The sequence below is a fragment of the Agelaius phoeniceus genome, chromosome 3, assembly GCF_051311805.1.
Source record: "Agelaius phoeniceus isolate bAgePho1 chromosome 3, bAgePho1.hap1, whole genome shotgun sequence".
NCBI classification, from domain to species: Eukaryota; Metazoa; Chordata; class Aves; order Passeriformes; family Icteridae; genus Agelaius; species Agelaius phoeniceus.
The window spans coordinates 14,678,761-14,705,191 of NC_135267.1; the positions used below are offsets into that span (position 1 = coordinate 14,678,761).

Consider the following 26,431-nt stretch of genomic DNA (forward strand, 5'->3'; position numbering starts at 1 on the left):
TCTAGATTCAGCAGAATACGTTACGTGCGGTTTGCCAGTATGTTTATAGCAAAAATGCTAAGAGCAGAAAATATTTCTAGGGATAGTAAAACCTGCTTTAAAAGAAATGAGAGGCTTTAAAAGCTTATACAAATCTTGAAAGACACAAAAGGGCTGGACTGAACATTGCCATTTCAGTCAAATTTAGAACCTCCACCTACTTAAACAGGAACACGTTTAGGTCAGCGTTTTGTGCTTGGCAAAGTCATCTCCCTAATCTCCTTTGGAGCATTTCTGACTGTGATTTAGGTGTAGGGGGGAGGGAAGTGCTTCCAGGCTGAGACTTGTAGCTAAATTGTCATACCAAGATAATCTGTTGATTACCACTGAAGTGGTGTAGATTGATAGGCACTGAATTCTGAAATCTGCTATTCACTGTGTGCTTGTGCACAGTTATTCATTTGGAAATATTCAACCAAGGTATCCAAAACCTTGTGAGTTTTAAACCATTTTCCCAAACCACGGCAGCAAATTCTAGTTGCCTGGGTTGATCTTGCTTTGTTTGTGTTTTTCAGCAAGATTCAGAGAGGTTGTGTCAGTTGATCTATATGCAGTTTCTTGCATTTGTCAAGTAAGTGGAGCAGAAATACAGTTTCCTCCTTTCTCCACCCCTTCTTCATCTAATGAAATGGGAAATGTTGAAGCTACTGGAAACCTTGATGTGACATTTCTAAATGCAGTGATGCTGTGTCTTAAATTTGGGTCCTGTAAGCAAATTACAAACATCAGGAACTCCTGTACAGCTGGTCTTCAGTGCTGTTGTTTTATGAAGTTGATTAGGAATAAGTGATCAGACTAATATATATTTTAAAATAGGTGATTTTAAAACAGGTGATGAAAAGTGCTTTCCTGGCAGATGATATTAGTGGTAAATGTGTTGGTAAATCTCTCCATTATTATAAAGGATCCTGATTTTGAGTCTGCTGACAGAGGAGTTGGGATAATGGGAGATGGCATTGCAATTTAGGATATCTTTAACCAGCATCTTGAGAGCAGAGGCTCCAAGACGACTGTAGCTGGTGCAGCTGTGATTGCGGTGTGATCGTGGGCGTCTCGTAAGTGAGATGAGTCTCCTGGGAATTAACGTTGGCGCTCTGTCTTCCATGAAAGCCCCATGTGCTCACCCACGTTGATATGTACGGCTGTCACCTACCTGCTAATGAACAACGAAACAAAAATGTTCTGCAAGGAAGTCTTCCCTTGGCATTCTTCCTCCAAGTATTTCTTCTTCTGTCTGCTCAACAGGTGCTAAAATGGAAGACAAGAGAGTTACAGAAGTGAAGGAGTTTAACTAAGGTGAAGGTGGCCCTTTGTGCTCCCTGGGGTTGCCACATATCTCAAAATTCTGGCCTTTGGGAACAGGGATTGGAGCTCATTCCTGTTTGAGCTGATGCTTCAGTTCTTGCCTTTCCATGCCTGCACTTAATAAAGTCAAAAGCTGAGAACAAACCCAGTCTCGATGGGTTTGACGGCAGCTCAGCTTATCTACAAATTTTATTAAAACACGCTCCATCAAAGAGGTGTAATTATCAGGATATAGAAACAAAATTGCTGCAGTCATGCACAGAATTGTTGTCTAGCCATTAGGAGGCTAAGCAAAGAAAATCAGGTATCACAAAATTGAAATTCATAATCAAAGCAAAGAAAGCAATATTGTTATTACTTGGGGCAACAGAAGCTAGCTGTCCTCTTGAGAATCTGAAATAGTCATTTCAGTCTTCCTTCAAATTTCTCTTTGCTTCCTCTGAGACCTACTAGCCACAGATTTTTCACACACCTGTGTATACTCAGACACCTGCCTTTGGCTTGTAAAAAACTACACTGGAGGTTCTTTCCTGGACACTTAGTGTAGGGAGTTGGTGCAGACAGGTACCAGCCATGTCCTGTATCCTCCTGCTGGTCACTCTTTCTCGGCAGGAGTTATCTCCACAATGTGATGGCCCAGACTGTCTTGGGGTGTCACTTATGTCAGTTTAAAGTCTGGATTTCAACAAATGGATTCCAGTCTCTTTCTGTTTCAGAAACACAGGTCATTTTTTAATGCTTTTTACTTTCAAAAAAAGTGTATTTTCTAGGGAGAAATTATGTACCAAATAACCATAAATGGCAAAAATTGCATAACTTTTCTCAAAGTTATACATTGAAACAGTACTTCAACCACCAAATTTTAATTAAAATCACCCTACAGACACTAATTGTAGTATATACAGCTTTTATGTGTATATAAGCTGAAGCACAAAGTAGTTGCTTGGGGTTATACAAGAAAGTTTTTAACACAGCCCAGGTCCCTTGTTGTTTGCTTTCCATAGCTGTTTGTTTATTACAGTGTGTTAACACGAAGAGGTAAAATGTAGATGCTTTGTCTTTTTTAAAGCAAGCTGTATATTAGTTACACTTGCTCAGACTGTATTTATACTACTTGAGAGCTTGTTATCTGCAAATACCATTAAGACATCTCTGGGTTTTATGTTCTTCTGAACATACCTTCTTTGTCTTCCCTGTTTCTGTCTCTCGTTATGATTAAAAGACTGCCAGTCAGTATCTCAGAAATAGCATTTTTTTGGTCTCATTTTTTAACCAGAAAACTCTCTTTTACCCCAAACCGTGGGTTTTCGTTCTTCCCTCTCCCCATCCCCATCTCCCACCCCATTTGGCTGGTGCCAAAGATGACACCCTCAGTGCAGATGACCTCTATGCACTGACCTAATCCATTGTCCATCCTGTAGATTATTGGAGCAGTCCCTAACATCCTCATTTGGCTTCTTCATATCTCTCGTTTGGGCAATAGTTACCCACTACAGTTTTGCTGTGGAAAAGTGATTTAGCAGGTCCCAGATACTGGCCACCTGGGTTAAATTTCCTTCCTCTCTGTAGAGTGTGTCTCCCTAAAAGACCAGGCTTTTTGCAAGGATGAGCAGCTGTTCTTTTCAGCACTGCTGGCCCATTTTGGCTCTCCCTTAAACCTGACTTTTGAATGTTACTATTTCAGGTCTGTGGCTTGACCATTCAAGTGCAAAGTCTGCTCTTCCCTTACAGTTTAGGGTACCCAAACCCATAGTCAGGTCCAAAATTACTGTGTCACATGGGGCTCAAGTGTAGGTACATCTCTCATGTGAGGCAGTAAAAATTGTTGGCAAAATTCTTTTAATTCTCCATCTGCTGAACCAAATAGTAAGTGTAGAAGAATATGAGCTAGTTCAGTAGCCAAAAAAAAAAAGACTTTAAGAATTTTTCTCTTGGGCTCCGGTAGGTGCAAAGTTTCTGTGTTTTGCCATATTTAGGGAGTCCTAATGTGAACCTGCATAAGATTCAGGTGGTGATAACTACTAACCTATTAGTGTGCTGGGTGTGAGGGAGAGAGGCACTGTCATGCAGAAGAAAGTATGAACAGTTTACATCAGCTCTGGAGACAGAACACAGCCATTTCTGAGATGTAAGATGTGGTTTCTTTTTTAAGGCAGGTATTGAAATGGCTGCTGTTACTGTAAAATGTGAGTATCCGGAATCTTTTCATCTCATAGCATCCTTATCGAGTAGAATGTAGGTGACAGGAAAACTGCTGTGCTTCTTTAGCAGCTGGCAGTGCATGGCTACCACTTGAACCCAGAGGCCAAATCAAGGCTTCAACTGACCTTGCTGTGGGCAAGGTTTTAGAGTCTCATGACCCAGACTGAATGGGTCAAACATCATGGTTGTGATGAAAAGCAGTGATACAACACTCTATGTTTGGGCTTCAGCTACAGGCAAAGAATCTGTCCTTGGAAAAGAGGCAAATTAGAGGAAGATTGCAAGGTAGCTGTTCCAGCAAAGTTCTTGCCAGGTAAATAGCAGATTGGGTCTTAGGTGAAGTGATGTGACCTGCTTTGGTGAAAGCTGTGAGCCAGGCAAGCCTCTGAAGAGTTCTTTAGGAAAAGGTTTGGAAAAAAAACTAACCACAGAAAGTAGGTTTCTGGAACAGTGAAATAAAGGCTGCAACAACAAAAGAGATGCAGGTGAAGGAAATGGAGGAATGAAGTAAAATCCTTTGAGTAAGCAAACTGTCTGTGACCAGGAATTGATGAAGAGCAATCTTAAGAATGAAAACAAAGCTATAATATATTCATGAAGCACGATGATGATAACTCAGAGGGAGTAGCATTAATTATGACTTCCATGGCAGAAAAATAGCTTGTAGTCTGGGAATCAATTAGTGGTCGATTGCTCTGAACTAGATTTCAAACACAGTACATGAAATGACAATTACCCAGTGTTACCAACAGACAACTACTGCGATGAGATAAGAGCTGTCAGCAGATTCGGACCAAATTCCTTAGCTGACATCTGCTTACTAAAAGGGAGACTTCTTTCTTGAGGTTAGGGCCAGTGACAGAACAGAGGAATTAATGGCCAGATGTCATCTTCTGTCTCCAAAGCAATCATGTGGGGCCTGGCAGAAGTCTGCCTGCTCTCTGTGCTCTTGGTGATGCCTGGACATAGTGTAGAGGTGTCCCCACAGCAGCTGGTGGAATTGTTGTGGTCTGAGTATATTGGAGACAAGCACAGTGTTTATCGTCAGCACATCTTAGTGTGCAATAGAAGTGATTATTTTTTGTGATGGTACAAAAAATAAATTTTAAAAATTGCAGGAGAATTTGTAAGAAGAATTAGTAAATTAGTATTACTACTTAAGTGAACATGCCATATGTTGCTAAAAATGTAACTGGTTTGCAGCTGAGCAATCCCAGGTAGTGGACTTTCCAAGGATGCAAATACCAAAACCAACATTGGACATTTGAATGCATCCAGCAAAATCATCAGCAAAATCAGTTTCAGAACAAGAATAGAGGACCCAAGAGAAATAGCCTTGCCCAAGAAGCTGGTATAGCTCCTGAAAAAGCTATTCCCTTTGCTCAGCAGGCCAGGTTCTACTAGCCAAGAGGCCTGTCTGAGGTTAGCAAGTGAAAGCTATTTAGTGACAGGAGAAGGATGATGGTGGTGGGAGGAGCACTGTGACTTTGCCAAAGGAACTGAAAATCCCAAAGTAGAGAAGCTGTCTCATAGCACAAAGGCAGATGTGAAAAGCTATCTAAAACCACAATTTGGAGTAGCTGGAGGTAGCAATCATTGCTGAAAAATGGTTGAATGAGTAGTTGCTGAGTTCGTCAAGAAATACAGGAATATGAAAAAAATTAACATAATCCAACTAATACAAAGAAATTGCATTTCAGATAAAGTATTTCAGAAAGGTGATGCAAGCAATTGCAAAAGTTGAAGAGAAGTTCTGTTCCTTTCACTGGTACAAGCATCAAAAATGAAAAAACTCAAACAAAAATGAAGAACGGAGATTCTGATTTATTTCTCTTACAGCTTCAGCTCAGACATTTCAATCAGGAAGATAAAGCAATGGCCAGGTTTTTGGATGGCCTCTGCTATCCAAATTTTGGATAGCCTCCTCCTTCCAGCTCAAGGCAGATCACCTGCCAGTTTGATGTGGTTGTTTGTTTGGAGCTCTTGGTGAAAATATGTTTATTACCTTTCTCAGGAGACTAATCTATTATTTTCTTGTATATATTTATAATGGCTGTGAAGTCACTGAAAAGCTCAAGCCATTGAAGCAAGTAGGGAGCTGTGTGAGTGGTTCATCATGGACAATGCTGGTGTAAAACCAGTCTCCATTCTGTCACCACTTTAAGGTTGCAGTTGAGTGGACAGTGACATGGCCAAGTCACCATATGAAAAAGTGCAGCTGGATGTAGTGTAGTGAGCTGTTACATCAGTTAGATCCAGCATCCTGAGCATGGGATGCTTAAGTGGCAGTTCAAAAAACATGTAAGAAATGACTGTCTGGCATTGCAGGGCTAATAATTATTTAAGGAAACAAATCTCAAGAGACCTTTTGCAAATTCCTACTGAAGCATTGTATAAAAAGGCAGAGAAATACAAGGAATGAATCAATTTACATGTCTTGGCAGAGACACACCAACCAGGGGGGAAGTCCAAAAGGAAATGTCACCAACTGGCAAGGCAACAGCTGCGTTTACCAACTTAAACAAAATTAGTCATTGAAAATACAAATGTAAAGACCAAACTAGGAGTCTTCCACTCAGATGTTATTTTCATCTCAACATGTGGATGTGAGTGTTGGAAACTCACCAGAGGCAAAGATGTCTCATGCCTCCAGAGGTAAATACCTGGGGAAAATACTAGGTAACAGATGGAGTGAATGTGTCACAAATGCAAAGATCTGCCACTTTCTCACCAGTGTGTCCCCCAAGTTCTCCAGGGTAAGCAGTGGAAACACTGGGTCGTGTGCAGTGAGTGGAGCCAGCAATGCTGTCTGAGCAGATGGGCTCTCAAGCAGCTGGAGGAACATACAAATGGTCAGACCAGATATTGCTTGGAGTGTGAACACTTACTGGCACTCAGCGGTACAGAAAAACTGCAGAGAGTGGCTGAAGATTGGCACAGACTTTGGAGCCACACTGGCTCCCAGAGCAACATCTGCAGGTGCAAGAAGGCTGTAAGGGGAAAAAGTTACTCTTGGTACCTCGGGGGAGTGGAGGGGGGAGGGTGTGCTTACATGGGATTTTCTCCTTTAAAGATCCAGACTATTTAAAGTTGGGTTACTGAGAGGAACCAGAGCTTCCAGTGACGGCATTTCTGGCTCAGGCTGCAGAGGGCTGCATTGCATGGACAAGCCAAGAAATCTGTCATCCCTGGTCTAGTGTGCTTTTGCTGTCTGACCTCAAGGAAATCACGCGACCCCACCAGTTCTCCAGAGCTCTCTGACCGCAGTACTGTAAGATTTTAATTAGAAGCAGTGGACAGTACACCACTTTTTCTAGTTTCACAAGCTGTCCTGAGGGGCTAGTAACTGTAGTACGTTTCTGTGGAAGTGGAAAAACCCCACGTGTTTCACACACTGACTTGAGAATAAAGAAGTTGCTTCTAGCTTTCTTTATTTATAAATAAGTATTTACATGGTGTAAGTGTAGCTACAGATTGTCTTCAGATGTGAAGGATAGCCCTTAACTTTGTACTGTACATGCAAAGTGCTTGTATATTATACTTAATACAATTTTGTGAGTTTAGTTCAGTTGGTGTTTTAGATGATGGCTGTTACTAGAGTAAAGAAAAATGTTTAGGTTCTGCAATTTTAGTCCAGTTTGTAGAACATAGGGACAAAAATAACATCCCATGCTGTTTTTTAATCAATAGTACAAATAGATTCTTCAGTTATTTGTTTTTTATAATTCTGGTTCCTGTATGCAAGCCCTGCTTTCTTAGAACAATTACTAGACCCTATTCATTCCTCTTGCTTTTATCACTGCATCTTAGCACCTTGTGTGGCAGGACTGAAGCAGTTTGCACCCCTCTTGCCAGGCCAGTTGTGCTACCTCCCTTCTGCTTCTTCTCTTTTGACATCTGCGCTGAGGGACAGCCATCAAATTCCTAGTGGTGGTGTCACCTGCCTATTGGATAAGGAGATGATTTTTCAGAGAGTTAAAAATTTAAGGCAGTAAAGACTGATTCTATCATCTGCTCTTGCTTTTCCAGCCAAGTGCTTACTCTTTCTCATTCAGCCTAGCTTTGAAAGGTTGAGGTGAGAAGATCCCAGCCCTGTGCCTAGGGAGACTGTTCTAGCACCCAACCCAAAGCTTTCTGCTGTGCTTGGAATGAGAATCCCAATGTCTTTCTCCCAGATTTAAGCTTGCTTTTTTACTTGCACATGCCTCAAACCATTTATTGCCATTTACCGCGACCAGGTGGTATCTAGCCAGGTTTAGCCCTTTTGGTTCTTTCCCTGTAGGCTTGTAGGGTAGCTGTGGCTCCTGGGCACTACAAATCAGGGACCAAGCATCTCTTTTGAGGGTTTGCTTTTAGCCTGCCCTATTTCATGCAGCTAGCCCCCTCTGCAGCAGCAGGGTGAGCTGTGGCAGGAGGTGCAGACACACCTGCACACTTCACATGGTGCCATGTTTTTGTGTCTGTAGCCAGGTGACAAAGTACAAAGTCCCCTATTTGCAGGGGGGAGCTAAGCCATGCATTTTGCCTTTGAGAATTGGTAGGCGACACAAGGAGCTCACTAAAGACACCCACAGTGCTTTCCTGAGCTGGTGGTGTGAGTTATGCTGCCATCTCTCCCCAGAGATGCACAGAAAGCAGGGTATGACCTTGGGAGCATGATCAAGGATCCCCTTTCCAACCACAGTGAAAGTCAGTCTATCTAAAATTATTCTGCTCCCTTTTGAAAACAGTCTCCTAAGTGAGGCTGCAGACAGTAAGGGCAGCTGCTATCCATGCCAAGGAGCTCATCTGGATTGCATTTAAGAGGGAGTTTCAGATGAGTAAAACCTAAATGAACACAGGATCTTCTTTATTTGAAATTTTGACATCAGCAGACATCAGAATACAGACGGGCAGCAAACCCTGTAGGTAGGTTGGGATGCAGCAGAGATCTGTTGCCAGAGCTTGGGCCTTGCTGTGGGAGCAGATCTGATTGCCCAAGGGCTTCCTTGGCCAGTGCTCTGTGGAGCTCCAGGAGCATCTGGCAACACTGCTTGGTGGTTTCTGCAGGGAGCTTCAATTGCAGTATCTCAGCTGGAATCCCTGCTAAAGTAGTGGCCAGCCTCACTGGGACCACTTCCCTTCACCCAGTGTGACCCAGTGTGGATGTGAGCAGCACTGCCTGCCCAGGCTGGGCTGGATCAAGTCCTTTGGGCCCCTCACCTAAGTGGCTGCAGATACGTCCCCAGAACAAAGTCATAATACAAATGGATTGTGGCAGCAGGGATGGAGTTCAGGAGGAATTAGCCTTTGGGGTATTTCATCAAATTTTTGAAGCATGAATTGTTGGTAAACCAGAGCTAACATTCCTAATCTGCAGCAAGAAGCAATATAAAGCAGCTGCAGCCCCGCTGCTGGTGCCTGGTGTTGTATTTCTCCTTGCCATTCTCTGCAGACTGGCTGTTGCTGTCCCTATCTCTCCCAGGGGCTTGGGGTGCTCTGGGGACCCCAGTCCAGCTGGAGATGGCAAAGCAGCTGAAACACTGCTGTGAGTGACCTTTGCCCAGGAGACCAGACCCAGCTCTCCTGCTGCCAGGCCCCTTTGAGCTGGGGTTTGTCCATGTGCAGGTGGCCACAGGGGAGCTCTCAGCCCCTTCCCGAGGCAGCAGGGGGCTCATTCACCACCTCGAAGATGGGTACCTGCAGTGGTGTGATGTGTGCCTTGGAAGGGACTGTCACTTTGCATGGACAGTAAAGGGAATCTGGAGAGCTGACTGTCACAGCTGCAAGTTTCTACCTTGCATCTGAATCAGGGGAATTAATCCTTTTGTAAGTGGCTGGAGTGAGTGAGCCCTAGAAGCAGCCAGATAGCAGACAGCGAATTAGACAATATTTTACGTTGTAAGATGTCCTCTGTATGTGAGTGTAGCTATCAGCAGAGCTGGAGAAGTGGGTGGGAAAGGCATGGTAAAACTGAGATTCTTGTCTCTTGAAGTCATGATGCTTGATAATAGTGTTTATTAACTGGCAGAAGCTTAAGTATCTGTGGTGGTTTTGCACATTTTGACAGAGAAAAGTGTTGTGCAAATTAATGGGGATGTTCTCTAAAATATATTAATTTCTGCAGGAATATCATAGGTAGCCTTCTGTTTACACCTATCCTTTTCAGGATTGCATCAGGAATAACTGGATATTCAGTTCAAACTTATAATTTGAAGAAAGTTTTTATAAGCCTTGAGCCATAGGTTTTATCTTCTTCTGCAAAATGATATGAAAATATTGTAAACAAAACTGTAGCTCTTTGTGGCCCCAGCCTGATTCTCATACATTGGTTTACTTCCTTCTTGTATTCCTCTTGATGAGGACAGGAGAAAGAGCATCAAAGATATTTTCCTTTGTATGAAACCTCTGCTGTGACTAAGACCATAAGGTCTTCACATTTTCAACTGGTTTCCATGTCCTTTAATCTCTCACAGCTCCACATGTCTTTTTGCATCATCTCAAACTGATTAGATAAAAAAATGAAAAGTTTACTTGGAAATTACAAGTACTGAAAAGTGTCATACTCTTTGACTGCCTTGCTTGCAGGAGGCAGTGGGTGGGAAGGAATAAAAGCGTACCTTAATTATACAGTCTCTCTGTTTATTTTCACAGCTGTAGCTTTGCTGAAATGTGCAGCAGACATCCTAAATCCACCAAGCAGGGTCCCTGTGTGTTGCACCTGCCAGTCCTACAATCTTGGTACCAGTTGGGGATGAGTGTGTGGCTGAACAATGCAGAAAGACTACAAGAGGTTTATCCCATTAGAAATAAATTACAGTGTAGTGTAGCATGAAAATGATGTGTCAGTGAATACAGAACACAGGATTACCTTCTGTCTCTTCCCTTTATCACAGATAACAGCAGCAGTATGGGAAAGAGATTTATATTGCACTTATTTGAAGCTGACCAAGCAATTTAGATGAGATGAAATAGGGATTTTATTTCTGGAGAGAAGAATGTGTGCTTGCTAAAATGCCATTAATTGCTTTATTATTTAAAGCACAAATTTTATCCAGCAATTTGTTGGTCTCCTCTTTTGTTCCAGTGAAAATAATTCACCATGGAAAGATTATTCTGTCAAAAAGGATGATGAACCTGCTAACAAATTAAGTTAAAAGAAGCTGAACTTTCAATTCAGCTTCTGTTTTCACCCCCCTTCTCTCTCTTAAGTACTGTGTGCATGTGTGAATTTCAATAAAAACATTAGTTGCGTAGCTAACTATGAAAACCCTAACAAAAATTGCAGCAAATACCACTGCAGCCCTGGAATCACGGCATCCCCTTACATGTTGGGAAGCTGCTGTCCCGCTGCAGTAGCAGTGGCATGGCACACCCATTGCAAGCAGAGCCCTCTTGTGCTGCTCACACATAGAGCCAAGGAGCTTAGGAGAGCTCCTGGCCTCTCCTGGAGGCAGAGGCAGTCACTGGGACAGACCAGTCCTTTCCAGGGCCAGTGCTGAACTCTGCTCCTACTCCCCTGCCCTTGTTACAACAATGCCGTGTCAGCTCCTTCCACAAGCACTGTCCCTGTTTGTCAAACTTCCCCGCTTTAGCTCTTTCTTGGTTTTTTTAAATCAGTCTCTTTGCAGTCTCTTTTTGCTCCTGTCAGTGCAATTTTGTGTTTCTTTATTTGGCTCCTCCATTAGCCTACCAACAGCAGGCTGGTGGCCAATCTCCATCACCCAAAGCTGTGTTTTTTCTCCTAGGGCTTCATGCCTGGAATTTGCCCTGCCAGTATTAACCCAGTGCTTGCCCATGACTGATTTATTTGCCATAAAAACAAATTGAACCCAAAGGAGATGTGCCTCCATGCAAATCAGTTTTCTTGTACAAGCACTGCTTGGAGGAATGGTCACTTCTTTGTCATGCCCAAAGCACAAGCTTTGGGACTTCTGCTTTGCCACAGGCTGAAGATTAGGAAAGATGTGAAGCTTATGAGGTGAGCAGAGTCTTCTGTATTGTTGGCTCACTTGAGTCATTTTAGAGACCTTGAAAGCATTGCTTGCTTCAGTTGTGGCCCTAAGGATTTCCTTACATCGAAGAGGGCAAAGGAGAAGGCATGTAGATGTGCTTTCTGGAACAAGGTGATAATTATGTTTTACTTTAAAAATAACAGCTGTTCCATGGAAAAAGAGCTTTGAAGCCATTTCTTGTATCTTTCAGTTCTTCACAAATAGAAGTAATTCCAAGATATATATATATATAATTTCATTATTACCGTTTCCTTGTGAGACAGAGTACTGCTCCCTGTCTTGATCAGTGATTAAAGCTGCAGTGAGACCCCTGAATTGCCAGCAATTCTGTATCATTTGTGTCGCCATCGATAGAAGAAGAATAGCTTTTACAAAAACTATTTTTATTACAGCTGTGTAGACGTGAATTTATAGCTTCAATCATGCTTCCAAGAGAGCAGCTGTGAAAGTGAGATAGAAAGCTGGATGAAAGAGGTGGCAGGAAAAGTAAAACATGGCAGGGGGACTGCAGGAGGGGATAACACCTGGAAACATCTTTTGGGAGAAGTAAAGCTGGAGAAGGCGTGGAGCCACTATACTTCACCAATCCCTGACCAACTACTGGCTTCTTGCCTGCTTTTTGTTTTTATTTTGTTTCACATTGCCTGGTATTTATCCCCACCCTTATTTGCAACCGACGATTTTTATAAGGTTCGGAAGTGAGCGAGTGCTTTTTCCAGCTCTCTGGTCTCCGTGCCTGCTGGAACATCTGTACACACACACTCTTTTCCTGTCTAAAGATAGTTTGAGCTAGTGTGCCCAAAATACAACTTCAGGCTTGGGTTTGTTGTTGTCTTAGTAAGCATAAAAATGTGTTCTAATATTATGTCACTCCAGTTATGTGTTTCAGCAGCTGCAGTCTGTTTGTGTCCAGTTTGTTGGGAATAGCCTTGCTTCCTGGGATTTATTTTTCCATAGCTGGAGCCCTGGGTTACTTGGTTTGACCAAGACTGCACATTGCAGTCTTTCTGTGAGTATGATCATTCTTGCCCAGTAGGATGATTCCAGCAGGGTTTTCTGCTGGAATGACATGACCACCTTTGACTGACCTCATGCTCTGCCAGCACTGCTGTTTGCACATCATCCCTTCCCACCCCCTCCGCTTCCCCCTGTCCCTGCAGGCCTTGCTGCAGTTGTGCAAAAAAATATTCCTTCTTTCTGCAGTGCCATCACTATGTTGAATAATTCTGCTTTTACTTCTCAGGTTTTCTGGCTTGACCTCTCCAGCTCCCTCCATCCAGCAAGGACATAGTACCTAACCCCTTTTGTGGATATATGTGCTCCTGTGGTGTGCATTGAAAAAGTAGAATTTACTTATCATAGACCTTTCCTTATTTTTACTTATATTTTGTTATTTTGAGTTTAATGCACTGTAACTTGTGCTGTGGGGTCGCTTACCCTCCCATCATGAAGTCCCAGTTAGGAGTCTGGGATGGGAGCTTTGTGTAGCCTGGAGATCCAGGGAAAGGAAACTACTAAATGGCAAGTTGTGTACCAGCCACACTTCTGGGTTGGCTGGTGCTTGGAAAGTTGATGAACATGGAGATTTCAGAGGAGGCTGCTGTGAAGGGTAAAGAGGCGCAGGGAAATGACCAGGATCAGCAAGTGTTTGATGCTCAGGTATCTGTAAAGGATTATCACAGTCCATGTATTGTGTGGGGATGTTAATTTTTGCTGATAAATGACAAACTACACTATGCACTTTTATAGGTAAAGCAAAAATTGTTCATGATCGTAAAAGCTTTTGTACTGCTTGTTGCTGTAACTTAGGAAATGTGAAATGGTCAAGTGAATTAATTTTGTGGGTCATCTCAAGTGAGTGCCTGTAAAAAATGTTGTGCAGCTCATTGTCTATTTTCTTTTTAAGGCCTGTTTTATGGAAAGGGAACTTTGGAAACTTGGAAGATTGTGATTTTTATTGGTGATATTCCTCTATCCTTGGAGCAGTGAAGGCAAGCTCTCCTCGGTGCAGGAACCTGGCACCTTTGGGCTGGAAGGAAGGTGAAGGTGTCAGAGCTTCCTTAGCAGAGCAGGAGGGTATTCTGTCACTGCTGCTGGCTGGATGGCTCCAGGAGAAGGACTCAAGGAACCATGCAGCTGGCACCCTGCTTACGACTCTTAGTGTCTGCCAAAATTGGTTTAAAATAGCTGTTACTCAGAGAGCAATGTTACAGATTTGTATTTGAGCTATTTGGACTTCTCTCAAGGGTTGGAGTACAAGATGCCAAACAGTGCAGCTTGCTGGTTTTTTAATACAAAGTTTCACATTGTGAAGTCTTTGTCAGAGAAATTTCTATTTCAAGCCCTGGGATACAAGGTGTTTGCAGTAAAGTGTGCTCTTGTTGCAGGGCTGAGTATCTGCCCTTCGTTGGCATTTAGGTTATCCTCATTTATGCTGCAGAGATGCCCAGGGGCTGGGTGAGTCAGGGCCCCGCTGTGCAGTGTGCTGGGTGACAGTAGGGTGACAGTCCCTGCCCCAGGAGCCACTAGCCTGGGTCACTGGCTTCAGATGGCCACTGCCATAAGCTGCTTGGGAGCATCAGCTGCCAGGCCAGAGCATACTAAGGACAGAAAGCAGGGATAGTTCAGGTGAGGCAGCCAAACATGCATTTTAAATGCAATTTACAGTCAGGACATCAGTAGTGCCTTCTTTGCCCAAGTCAGCAGATACAAATGCACAGCTCATTGTCATTAACTATCCTTCTATATTTCAAAGCTTTATAAGCCCTGACCTACAGTTTGATCTCTGCCAACACCAGTTCCCACAGGAACACAGGACCACTGTGAAAACAAACTGTTAGAATCAGAGAGATGTATATTCTCCTTCACAGCAGGGAATCTGTCTGCCATATCCTGCCTTGTGCTCTGTGCGTGGCATCGCTGGGTGAAGCACAGGGGATGGTGTCCATGGATTCAAGTGAGAGGTTGAGCTGTAACAGTGAAATGCTGGGAATTTTTTCATGTTTATAGTATGCCTCAGTCCAAGGCATGTGCAGGTTGGAAAAGAGTCATAGAACTGTTTAGGTTGGAAAAGACCTTTAAGATCATCAAGTCCAACTTTTAACCCAACACTGCCAAATCCACCACTAAGCTGGACAAAAATGCACCACTGGGTTCTATTTATGTGTTGTATAGGAGGGTGTGAGGTGGTTTCTATAGCACAAAGTCTCGACCATTGGTGTGATTCAGTTGTGCCATTGCCAGCTGGGGCAGTCTGCAGTTCTGGAAGTAGGGCAGATGAAGCCTCAGCCCCGGCTCCCCTCGCCAGGCAGTGTGTGTGTTTTACACAGCACCAGTGTGGGAACAAGCTGAAGGGAAACTTCATTGTGTTTGACAGTGCCTTTTAGCTGAAGTACTGCCACGATTGGCATGACAGCAGTGAATCCCAAAATTGGTTGATTGCCGAGAGAGCCTGTGAAGACAGACATGAGGGATAAAAGGAATTAAATGCTTAATTAATAGGTTTATACTTCCTATTTCTTGAAGCATGACTATTTTTCCTTCTCCTGTTTGTTTACTTTAAGGTGCCATATGTTCCACTTGAAGCTGTATAGAAATTTGCTGAAGAAACCTGCGCATCAGGGTTAAGAGAGTTCTTAACTAGGTGATCTGCTGCTTGAATATTTGACTTTTGAAATAATTAAATATTGTGAGCTACCAACATGAAGAGATTATTTGGCCAATATTTTTTACACTAATAATAGCACCTACACTGTGTAGTGTAGTTACTCTTGATTTTAAGGGACTAAAACTTCAGCATCTCATGATAGAGGTTCTCTCCTGTGTTCATGTATCCCTGATAACATTTTTCATTAGAATTCTAGTGGCAAATATCAACATTTCTTTGGTGTCTCCTTCTGTTAGTTCCTTGCTTCCCACATGCTGTTCTGTGTGAAAGTCTTTGTGAATTGCTTAAAGGAGTAAAATCCTTCATGGTAATGGAGATGCTAACATGCATGACAGTTCTTATCCATCCAAAAATGGCAGCAGTTGACTTGTAGTTTTTCATATAAGCTGATTTTTCACTCAGAAAAGTTTTCACTTAGAGAAGGTAGCTATTAATTACTTATCCATCCATGTTTCAATATGCCACCATCTCGTTAAATAGCTCCCTTGTCTATTTCTTTCTGAAACTATAAAGCACTCTTTTCTGCAGAGCAAGCTCAATGACATCTTGACACTTCCCTAATGTTTTCAAATCCTGGTGGGTTTGAGTGAATTGCTGGATTTATTTGAACTTCAGATTCAGGGCTTGTAAATATGCACAGATGAAAGCTAAAAAGGTTGACAAGAATGCATTTGCAGTTGCAAGCGCTAGGTTTGGCATAGTTATCTTTGGCAACGTGAACCTAATCAAGTCCAGGAACTGGAGTGATCATAAATCTGTTGTGATGCTGATAGTCGTCTTGTATTACGGTAGTCAGTACTACCTCCTCTATTATTAGATTGGGCCCTGGGGAAATGCAAAGGAAAGTGTGAGTCTCACCCACGATGTTTTGGTACTAAGCAAGCCAAGCATTTGGAGAAGATCCTTATCTTTGCTGAGCAGATGGAGGGTGAGGTGAGCGGATGAGACCAAGTTGCTGAAGAGGTCTCATCTTCCAAATGTTAGTGCAGAGCTTTAACATGGAATGGCTCTGCTCTCACAGATTGGTACCTGGCTGTCCTGTTTCCAGACAGCAGTGCTGCTACCCACAAGAGACCTGGGAAGAGGCGTCCACCCAAGCAATGAAGCTTTCAATGGATGGCTTTGTTAAGGATGATTTCAAGAGCTGACTTCTAGTATTCCATTGGTCCAGGTAGTTGAAAGATCTGTGAAAAACCCTGCACTATGGATTTATTTTAAGGAAGGAGTTTGGGTAGTGACATTATGTGTGTGTAGGTAGCCATTCAGCAGAGGGAAAGTAGGTGGCATGTCTTTTGCTACTACTTCTGCCTCTTCACTTTCTGAGCAGAATGCTTTTTAGTTTAAGGGCTCCTAGCATACCAGCATCTCCTGGTGAGAACTGGTTAGCTGGCTCTGTGCAGGGCATGATTGGATTGGTAGGTGTTTAGTTCATAAGTTTCACCTACTCATCTTGTTTTCTATTAATAACTTTATGTTTTAATCCTGTAAGTGTATTGTGCCATGCATCTGTCTATTTGGGGAGCTAATCCTGTAGTAGTAGGTATCTATTTCAGGAGCAGCCTAGACAAAGCACAGCCTATTTGAGTGCTGGCCTCCCTTATTGTGTGTAGTGGGTTAAATCGCTGGTATTAGTGTAGTGTAGGAGTTCAAAAAGGAAAGACGTTATTTGCAGTGTCAACTCATTAAAATACTCTGTACAGATTTTTCCAAAAGAATAAGCAGCCCAAGCACACTGGGCCCCATGCCAGGGTATGTAATAGCCTTGCACAGCACCAGTTGAAGCTCCAAGTTGGATAAAAGGCAGCTTTTTCTGGGTTTGTTAAGTATTCCTTTAAAAAAAATAAAAAAGGTTTGTATACAGAAGTAGCAAATTAATTCAGTCCTATCAGAAAGTAGGTCAGTGACTGACCTCCCAATAGCATGAGGCAGCAGTTTCAAGCAGAAGTGACAGCTCAGCAGCGTGGACCCTCCATGTCTCCAGGAAACTTGTTTTGACAAATGTAAACACATTATATCCTGTATTCCTCTTGCTTTTTTTTTTTTTTTTTTTTTTCTGCTGCATTAGAAACCACAAGCTGTCACTCTACATCCCCTTTCTTCACCCTTTCTGGTCCCCAAAGGGAAATGCCTTGTATCATAGCTAATAATTTTTGCAGGGCTGTGTAATGAGTAAGACATTCCAGCAAGGGTTGGTGTTTTTTTATGACACACAAAGTTGAGCACTGTAAACCAGACTTGACTAAAATCCAAACCAAAGTCTTTCCAATGGTGAGGGAAGTCAGTGGGAAGACAGGAACTGGATTAATTTAGGATCCTTCTGTCCTAGCTTTGCTTTTCTTTGTACTGAATGAAATTTTTACATATACCCACGTGCCTCTTCAGTGTTTACGTTGCCAGTGTTGGTGTCCACATTGCTACAGAGAAAACCTTGAACATGTCTTCATTTCAGCCCAGCAACTCCTGAAACTGGGATGCTTTTGTAATTTTGGGTGAAGCAGCGAAGTGTATATAGATGGGGTTGTGGCTCCTTGTATACCTCATAAAGAATAATTGCCTCAGAAGACATGGGAATATGTTCATCTTTTCATTGAGTTGTCACTATCAGCAGGTATTGAAGGTGGACTGTACACTACTAGTTAACTACTTGACTTGTACCTTTCCTGCAGTGATTTCTGCTGTGGAAATGATTGTGGATCAGAAGGTCACACAAGGTTTTCAGCTGTCTCCTTCTCCTGACTTTTAACTAGGTTGCACAGACAAGATGCTGCTGTGTGGAATATATAGAGGAGGATTTCAGACTGTATTAGCCATCATGGCTCAATTTAAGCCATTTTACTAAAGATCTCATAAAACTTGACATGATTTTCTTCATTACCTAGTTACCTTTCTGGCCTGAGGTGGCTCAAAAATATTGAGAGACTCCTATGGATATTTATACAGATGCTGTACAAAGAATGTTTTTTGCCATGTGATGGATAAAATAGCCCTTTAGCTGTACACTACCATTTAACTGAATTTTTAAGTTCATTTACTTAGAAGAAGTACACTACAATAAATGTTGGATGACACTGTCTCACCTAGGAGTAGAGATTTGATTGGGGAGGATAGGAATATATTTGTTAAAACCAAAATGCTTCTGGCTTTAGTAAAGGTTTGATCTGAATAGATTCAAATCAAGCAAGAAGTCAGATGGATTTATATTACAGAACTGGCTATGAGAAGCTGGGGAAGAAGAAAGTCCTGTTTCAGTGAATTACATGTTTCTGTGCTATAGGTAATGTTGGCATTGATTGTTACATACCATGCAATGGATGTCATGCTGAGAAAGTAGTAAAAAATACACTAGTGTATGCAGTTAAAAAAAAAGACAAAGGAGAGGAGTGCCCATGTACATGTGTGTGAGTACACTTGTGGGGGTGGGCAGGCAGTTCCCAATCTGTCTCCTGAGGGATCTTTGCATGACACAGATGCTGGCTTTCAAGTCATTACACTCTCCACAGGGCCACCAAGTTTCCTCTGCTTGAAAAGGCTGGAAGTGCAAGGTGTGCTCCAGGTGAAGGCAAAGATCTGATGCTTTTTCCCACTGTTTCATGCTCACAGAGATGCTGCTTCCCTTTGCTCCCTCCTGCACTGGGGATAGAGAGTCAGGAAGGAAACAGCATCTTTTGACTACAAAGATCACCGAGTCCAACCTTCAACCCAGGACTGCCAAGTCCAGCCCAAAACCATGTCCCTAAGTGCTATATCTACATGTCTTTAAAGATCTCCAGTATTCCAATATTGAAATCCTTTTAGTTCAAGGCAATTTGATCTTCTCTTAAGGTTTAAGAACTGGAAGCACCAAGTGGAGAGCTGGGAGGTTTCCTCCCACCCCCAAATGCTCACAGGAGGTCCTGCCAGGCTGGCCAGTTGAGCTTCTTCCCTGTTGCTCATGAGTGGCAGAGCTCTGTGTAACAGAGGTGACATGGTGACCTTTGCAGTGAAGTGAAGACAGGCATAGATCAGAGACAGAAAAATTGACGGCCACTATTCCATGGTGTAGACAGTCACTGGTGTCACTTGCCTTTGGGCTAGTGTCCTGTCTCACTTGTTGGAAAAGCAGTTCCCATGGAATAAGAAAGCTGGATTCCTCCTTTTCTTTTTAATTTCTAGCCAGGGGAGTATGTTTCACAGTCTGCGTCCCATACAAGCAGTGACCACCAGTGCATATTTGGTATATATATTCAATATATTAATTTACCCCTTCAGCTGTGTGCACGCATCATCAAGGAGCAGGACACCTTCATATGTTCCCTTTTGCTTTGGAAACCTTGGTGATGGCTTGCTGGGATGAATGTCACCTTTATGGCTTTCTCCTGATGCCCTGCAGGTAGCAGTTCTGAGGGAGTGCGGCTGCAGGATCAGCCAAGACTGCTGTCCTCCCTGTGATGACACTGGAGGGCAGAGCAGCAAAGTGTGATGGAGAGAGGCCAGGGGAGATCCTGGGTCTGCATTTCCTCAAAGCTGAACCTTCCTGTGTTGGCCCTGTGTTGGGTAGAGCAAGCTCAAACTCACACAAAGGACTTGGCAAGAATGGCTCTTCTGCTTGGGGGTGGTTTCCTCACACTCTCAAGTCGCATCCCTGAAACAAACAAACAAAACCAAACAAAAAATGCTTCAGAAAAACCCAGGTCCCACCTTTTCCTTCATAGTATTCTTAATTAGATTTGTGGCTTGGATGTCCTGGGCTTTTTCCATCCCAGAGTAAGAACTCAGGAAATTTAAGTTGTTTGTTCCCTTCTATACAGCAAAGTAAAAAGGTACAGGAGAAGTCATATTTTGGTAGTTGAGATAACTTACAGCAAAACTTAAGATTTTATTAGTTTTCTTCCAAGGTGAAGGAGAATTGTTTTTACCTCCAAGTAACTCATCAGCTGAAGTTTTTGACTTAACAGTTGAATCACCTTTATTGCAACCCTGTTGACTCTTGGACTGAATCCAGTGAAATAATGCATTTAATGTGATGCACTGAAAATATTTAAAAATTTTTGTTACTTAGGGGAGGAAGGTGGGAGTTGCCACTTTAGTGCTTTTATGAATGTAGAGTGATCTACACTGATTAAGCATGACTGTTCAGTCAACAGCATAAGGCAACATCCATCCTGGCTATAACAATGTAAATGTCCTTTGCTTTGCTTAAATCTGTCTAGGAGTACGTAATCTATCAGAGTAACATCTCAGATGGTGAAGAAATTCTATACAGGGTGTATGAAATGAAGAGTCTGGATGAAATTTCATCCCTCCTTAATGTTTTGCAGGAGCTCTTTTTGGTTGAAGTAACATGTGAATTTTGTAGAGAAATTAGGTGGTCATTAGGGTCATTCTTGCACTGATGCAGGCATAGGACAGATTCTACAAAGGTAAAATGTTGCCCCTCTTCAGGACTTTAGAACCACTCAAAGCACTATTTTGTACAAGTGTTAAGAGGGGGAAAAAGAGAAAATTAATTCCTTGTATTGCCCAGCTAATGTCCTGAATGAATTTACTTTGCATTCTCATGTGGTCTGTGCTCTGAGATTTGGTGATCTCAGGGAGATCTACTGGAGCACTGGATGTCCTGTGCACAGCATGAAGCAGTGGCTTTTAAGGGCTTCTCATGAAGCCCATTTGGCAGGTGCTGTGAGTGCTCATTTTGCTTGGCTTTGTTTCTTTCTCTGGATTTAAGCTAGTTTGTGGTTAATGGTTCAAGTTTGCATCATCATTGAAACACTGCTCACCTCAGCTGACTACAACTTTATGCCCATTACTGGTTCCAGAGTGTAAACTAGATAGGTTATTAGTCCTGCCCTGAGGAAGAAGAGAAGGAGTTAAAATTTAAGAGCTGCCTGTGGTGGACAAGAGTGCTGACTAACACCTTTCTTGAGTACATGGAAATCAATTTGGACCTTGTCTGATGAATGCCACTGCTGGAGTTCTTTCTTTTCCTTTTAGAGGTACATATGAGAATCGAGAAGTAAGTGCGTTCACTTAAGATAACATCGTGTGACAGCTGAGAACAATTAAAACTCTTACTTGTAGCTATATTTTTTTCCTTCCTTTCTACAGCAGGAGGGTGGTGTCTGCAGCTCTAAGGAGTTGATACAGGCTATTTGTCACTGCTGTGATCTTATCTAGAACAAGTATCCTGCAAGGTTATTTATTTTACAGCCTTTTCTTCTAGTTTTGCACAACACACAGATCTTGGGAGATGGGAAAGGTTTTTTTTCTTACTAGAGTCTTTTTGGCAATAAACACATGCCTAACTGTAAGAGAAAAAACTTTCACAACCAAGCTTGTTTTGTGAAGCCCAAACATTTGTGAAGCTTACAAACCCTCAAACTTTGCATAATGTGCCCATCCCTGGTCTCAAACATGAAGTGGCAGAAGAGGGAAGTGTTACTTTTTTTAACCAACAACTTATGACTGTGTCAACACATGACAATTTGTCAAAGCTTGCTGTAGCGGTACTGTAAATTAATTTTTAGCATCACTTGTGAGTGGTAAACACTTTGTGCAGTGTGAACAGCTCCTAGTACAGTGTGAGTTGTCAGCAGCTTGTGAGCTACCCTAAAAAAAAAAAAAGCACAGAGGGAAGGATACAAGCCCGTTTACTAGTACAAAATGGGTCTGAGTCTGCAAAAATTCAACATGTGGTGGGATGTCAATTCAACCTTGAAAACTTGTTTTTTCCATTAATAGTAATCACCTGCAAGGCTGGGAAATCACAACTTTCCATTCTGTGCCCCAAGCAGTGTCTGATAGCAAGCAGTTTTCTCAGGCTCATGACTTGGTGAAGTAGAGCCCTCTCTCTGCTCTTGGGTTTTGCCTTTGCTTGCTTGCTTTAAAAGCAGAACATGCAAGTATGCTCTTTTGCTGTGAAGTCTCAAATCAACCACGTAAAATGCCTGGAAAAAAATTAATATGGCAGCCCAAAGAGAAATGGTGGGGGCTGAGTGCTCTCTCCTCCTCACCTGTCCCCTTGCTGTTTCTCCTTGCCTATCTCAGCTGCTGTGGTGGAGCTGCCAGTGATGGTTCATTCAATAGGAGTTGACATGATGGAAGAAAATTATTTGGTGCGAAAAGACAGGGAATATGTATTGTAGAAAACAACTTTTCAGATACAAATGTATTTTAACCTGTCACTTTAGCAGAACAAGCAGTAATAACCTCCCAACCTAACAATGACTGTTAAGTTGAATGTTAATTCGCTCAGTCGTTGAATTGCTAACATGTCTACAATTTACAAGTGAACACCCACTCAAGAGAGAGAAAATAGAAGTTGGTGCCTGGAATTCCTGGCCTTACTGAAATCACCTACATTTTTTTGGTACTAATTCATCTTGCATTTCCTGCGAGTGTTTTTAAGTAGAACTAGATGAGAAAAACAGCTGGGCGCGTTTGTTTGCCACTTTGATGCGCTCAGTGCGGGGTTTTTTTCAGGCACAATCGCTCTTGGCTTATACACCATAGGGTGGCTTTGGCTGCACCCTGGGGCTTGTTCCTGTGAGCAGGCAGCACATGTGAAGCTTGGCACAAGAACTCTTGAGACCTGCTAAAGCTAGTTTTAACCTGGTCATGGTTTTAAAGAGAAAGATGACTTTATTTGTGTTTTTGCTCATAAAGAATTTTGGTTATATTTCCTTTTCTAGATACAACTGTAAGTGCTGCCTGTATGAAAGAGCTGAGCCACACCATCCAGTAAACTGTCTAGAGCAGCAGTTGGCTTGCTTGGAAATCACTTCCAGGACTGTGTTGTAAGTGTTTTTACAAAAGCATCATCAAATGGTTTCTTCAGTTTTGGGATGATTTTGAAATGTTCTGGTTGTTTCTTATAGTTTCACTGTTTTATTCTGATATCTAGTAAGATACTAACAATGCATGTGGGAACTATTCTGATATCTAGTAAGACACTAACAATGCATGTGGGAACTGGAGCACCCCCATATCAGTGCAAAGCTTAAAGCTAAAGCCCTTTCAAGGCTTTTTGCTCTCTTGCTCTAGAACTCCCCAGCAAAGTACCTAAACACTTTTGAGAACAGGCAGCTACAGAAAAGCCTAGAAAGAAATTTGACCAAATACATAGTGATCTGTTTTGTTATTAACTCTATGACATACATGTTTTTGGAGTGTTCATTCCAGCCTGTACTTCAGCCTTTTAGCTGTGCTGGTGTAGCCCTGCTAGAGTGAATTCTTTGTGGAGGTCTTCATAAACTGTGATCTGCCTAACTCAGTTTGAAATGATCCATGAATAGATGCCCTGTCTGATCCAAAAAAAGCAGTGCTTTGTCCCTTTGGTCATGCAGAGGGTATTGCTAGGGAACCTCAGCACGCTCTGAATGGAGGTGAATTTGGTCAGCTGCATCTTCTTTCTATGATCATGGAATAATAGAATATCGTGAGTTGAAAGGGATCCACAACAATTTTTGAGATCATCCTAGTGATGAGTAGGTCTCAAGGAAAATGGCCCTATTTCAGGTCACAAGCCAATTACATTGTATATGGCATTGAGGATGTGTTTGCATTTAGAATAAAGAACATCATCCTAGAAAACTTTGAGATGTACACCAAAAAAACATTATTGTGCTGTCTATACTGTTCATTTTGAAAGCATAATCCATTCAGGGATGTTTGTGACCCAGAATTTTGTAATTTTTATTTATTTTTATATTGTCTTCATTTTTCTGGTGCTGCAGGTTATGAGAAGTATGATATGAGAAGTATTTCTGACATAAGTGCATTTCCCTTGAAATGGCCTCTGATAACACGGTTGCTTGAGAGCGGTGGTGGGAGAGTTGGTGACTTAGAGTTCAAATCACTTAGTTAAGCATATTTATTATACAGGCTGCTCACATTCCTCAGCATCTTGCAGAATATTCCCCGCAGGTGAAATTTGCTGTACATATACTAGGTATAAATTTTTTATTTTTTTTTTAATGTTAATCCTGTCGCCAAGTCCTTCAATCACAGCAGCTGAGTCAGTTTTTTTGCTGTAGGTTGAGTCAGTTTTTTGCTGTAGGTTTCTTTCTTGTGAATCTTTACTCTGTTCAGTAACTGATGCACCTGGGTCACTCTCTAGGTGTGGTTGTGCTGGACAGGAATCTTTGGCTTGGCTCTGCCTGCAATTATCTGCCAGATACAGTCACTGCTGTTTGGTTCTTGTTCCGTGATTACTGGACCCATGAGGCAAGCAGCCCAATTCTGCATGGGTGAAGTTGAATGAGATGAAAAAAGGTCTGGTTACTGTCAGTGATGGGACATTTCAGCTATGGCAAATGTGCAGAGAACAAGTGGGGGAATTGTTTGGGGGAAATGAAGGCTTTGAAAAGTCCGAAGTCAAACAGTTTCCCAATTAGAAATTTCAAACAAGGCCTAATGTTTGTTTTCAGCAGCCTGTTAATGGTTCGTCTCCTTCTGGAACTTAAATCCTGACCTAAGCCACCATTGGTTTCATGGAACCATAAAATCATTAAGAATCATACAAGCAGAGTTGTTTAGGTTGAAAAGTACCTTCAAGATCATCAAGTCCAGCTGCTAACCCAGCACTGGCAAGTCCACCACTAAGCCATATCCCTAAGTGCCACATCTACATGGCTTTTAAATAACCTCCAGGAGTGGGGCCCAACCACTTCCCTGGGCAGCCTGTTCAATGCTTGACAATTCCTTTCTGTGAAGAAATTTTTCCTAATATCCAATGTAAATCTCTCCTGGAGCAACTTGAGGCCATTTCCTCTGATCTTGTCACTTGGGAGCAGAGACCAAGCCCCACCTGGCTACAGCCTCCTTTCAGGCAGTTGAAGAAAGGGGTAAGGTCCTCCCTGAGCCTTCTTTTCTCCAGGCTGAACAAACCCAGCTCCCTCAGCTCATCAGACTTATGCTCCAGAGCTCTCACCAGTTTCATTGCTCATGAAGATGAGCACTTCTCGTTCTTTCTCACAGTCTCTGCTGCACTTGTTCACAGGAAGCCCCGCTGTCACTTGGGCTGATGCCACCATGGAGGTGCCCATAAACCCCTGAGGCTGTTTCAAGGAGAACAGCTTCTCTGTCAATGTTAGTAATGGATTTTCATCCAGTTTATGTCATGATGTTTGCATTGCTCTGGCACTAGGAGCTAGTGCTGTGCACTCATTTAATTTACCCCAGGGTAGTTGCTACTGATTTGGTTCAAACCTGGTGTTGCAGCCTGCATGCTGAGGCAATCTCAGTTACACCAGTTCCTTGAAGGATTAACTATTCCAGTGTGGTTTTCTGCCTCGTGTCCTTCCAGCTTAACTGTATTAGTCTGTTTAATGGTGCCAGAAGGCCACATATTTGCTCTCTGTGAAGCCTCAAACAGTAGATGCATGCTTTTAAATAGTTAAATAAATGTTAATTATGATTCACAAATAGTTTTTCCCCAACTATTAAGTAATATCAAACACTGAATTTTTCAGTCAGTAATTGTTTTTCCAGCTGCTGAGTGGGACGAAGTATTCAATATTTTTACAGAGTTATTTTTGCAGCTGCTTGGCTGCTTTAAGCATAAAAGTCCTATGTTATTTTGTAGGGCTTCACAGCCTTGGATGCACAGTGGGCACAAAAAGCCTGTGGTGGGAGCGGAATGATTACAGTCTTCAGATGCACCTTGGTTAGCTGTGGATAGTTTGGGCTGCATCCAGATGAGCTGAAAATAGCATATTGGGTACTTTCAAAAGTTTGTGGTTTTGCAACATTTTCTCATCAAAATGTGAAGTCTTTTTCTTTCTCACCGTGTGAGTTATTACACATGTGGCAATTAGTTATTTTTTCCTTTTCAAGATCTTGAGACATTCTGTGAGGGATTCAGCTAGTGTGAATTATTTCATGAAATAGTGGTTTGACTCATTGCACCTCCTTGCAAATAGTATAATACCAAAGGATTTTGTCTTAGAAGTGCATATTATGTGCTTTACACAGAAAGATCTTAAAAAATGTTAAAATATCAATTAAACCACAAGGCATGGTGATAGTGAAAGAGTCATTGTTTTCACCCACCGTGACGGCTACCCTGGCAGTGAGCACATGGCTCACATTTTCCCAGTGATTCATTAGCCAAGCCAGTAAAACATCCTAGGCAGTCTGATGCTGTGGCTTACTGGTAGCTGTTCTTCAGATGATTGCTCATGTCGACATGATGCATAGCAGTGTCAGAACACATTCACTGTGGAACTTACCTTTTTCGTAAGGTATC

At 42.3% G+C, this 26,431-nt stretch overlaps 1 protein-coding gene across 7 annotated transcripts in view; it reads left to right on the plus strand.

The window, feature by feature from the left end:
- Positions 1-26,431, plus strand: part of BACH2 (BACH transcriptional regulator 2) — a 188,123-nt gene that overhangs the window by 62,399 nt on the left and 99,293 nt on the right. For 6 of the 7 annotated variants that reach the window (XM_077174756.1, XM_077174759.1, XM_077174757.1 and 3 more), the window contains one exon: positions 22,875-22,979. The exons of the other annotated variant lie outside the window; for it this stretch is intronic. The gene's annotated coding sequence lies outside the window, so the exon portion shown is untranslated. The remainder of the gene's footprint in view (positions 1-22,874; positions 22,980-26,431) is intronic. 7 annotated transcript variants of the gene reach the window in all.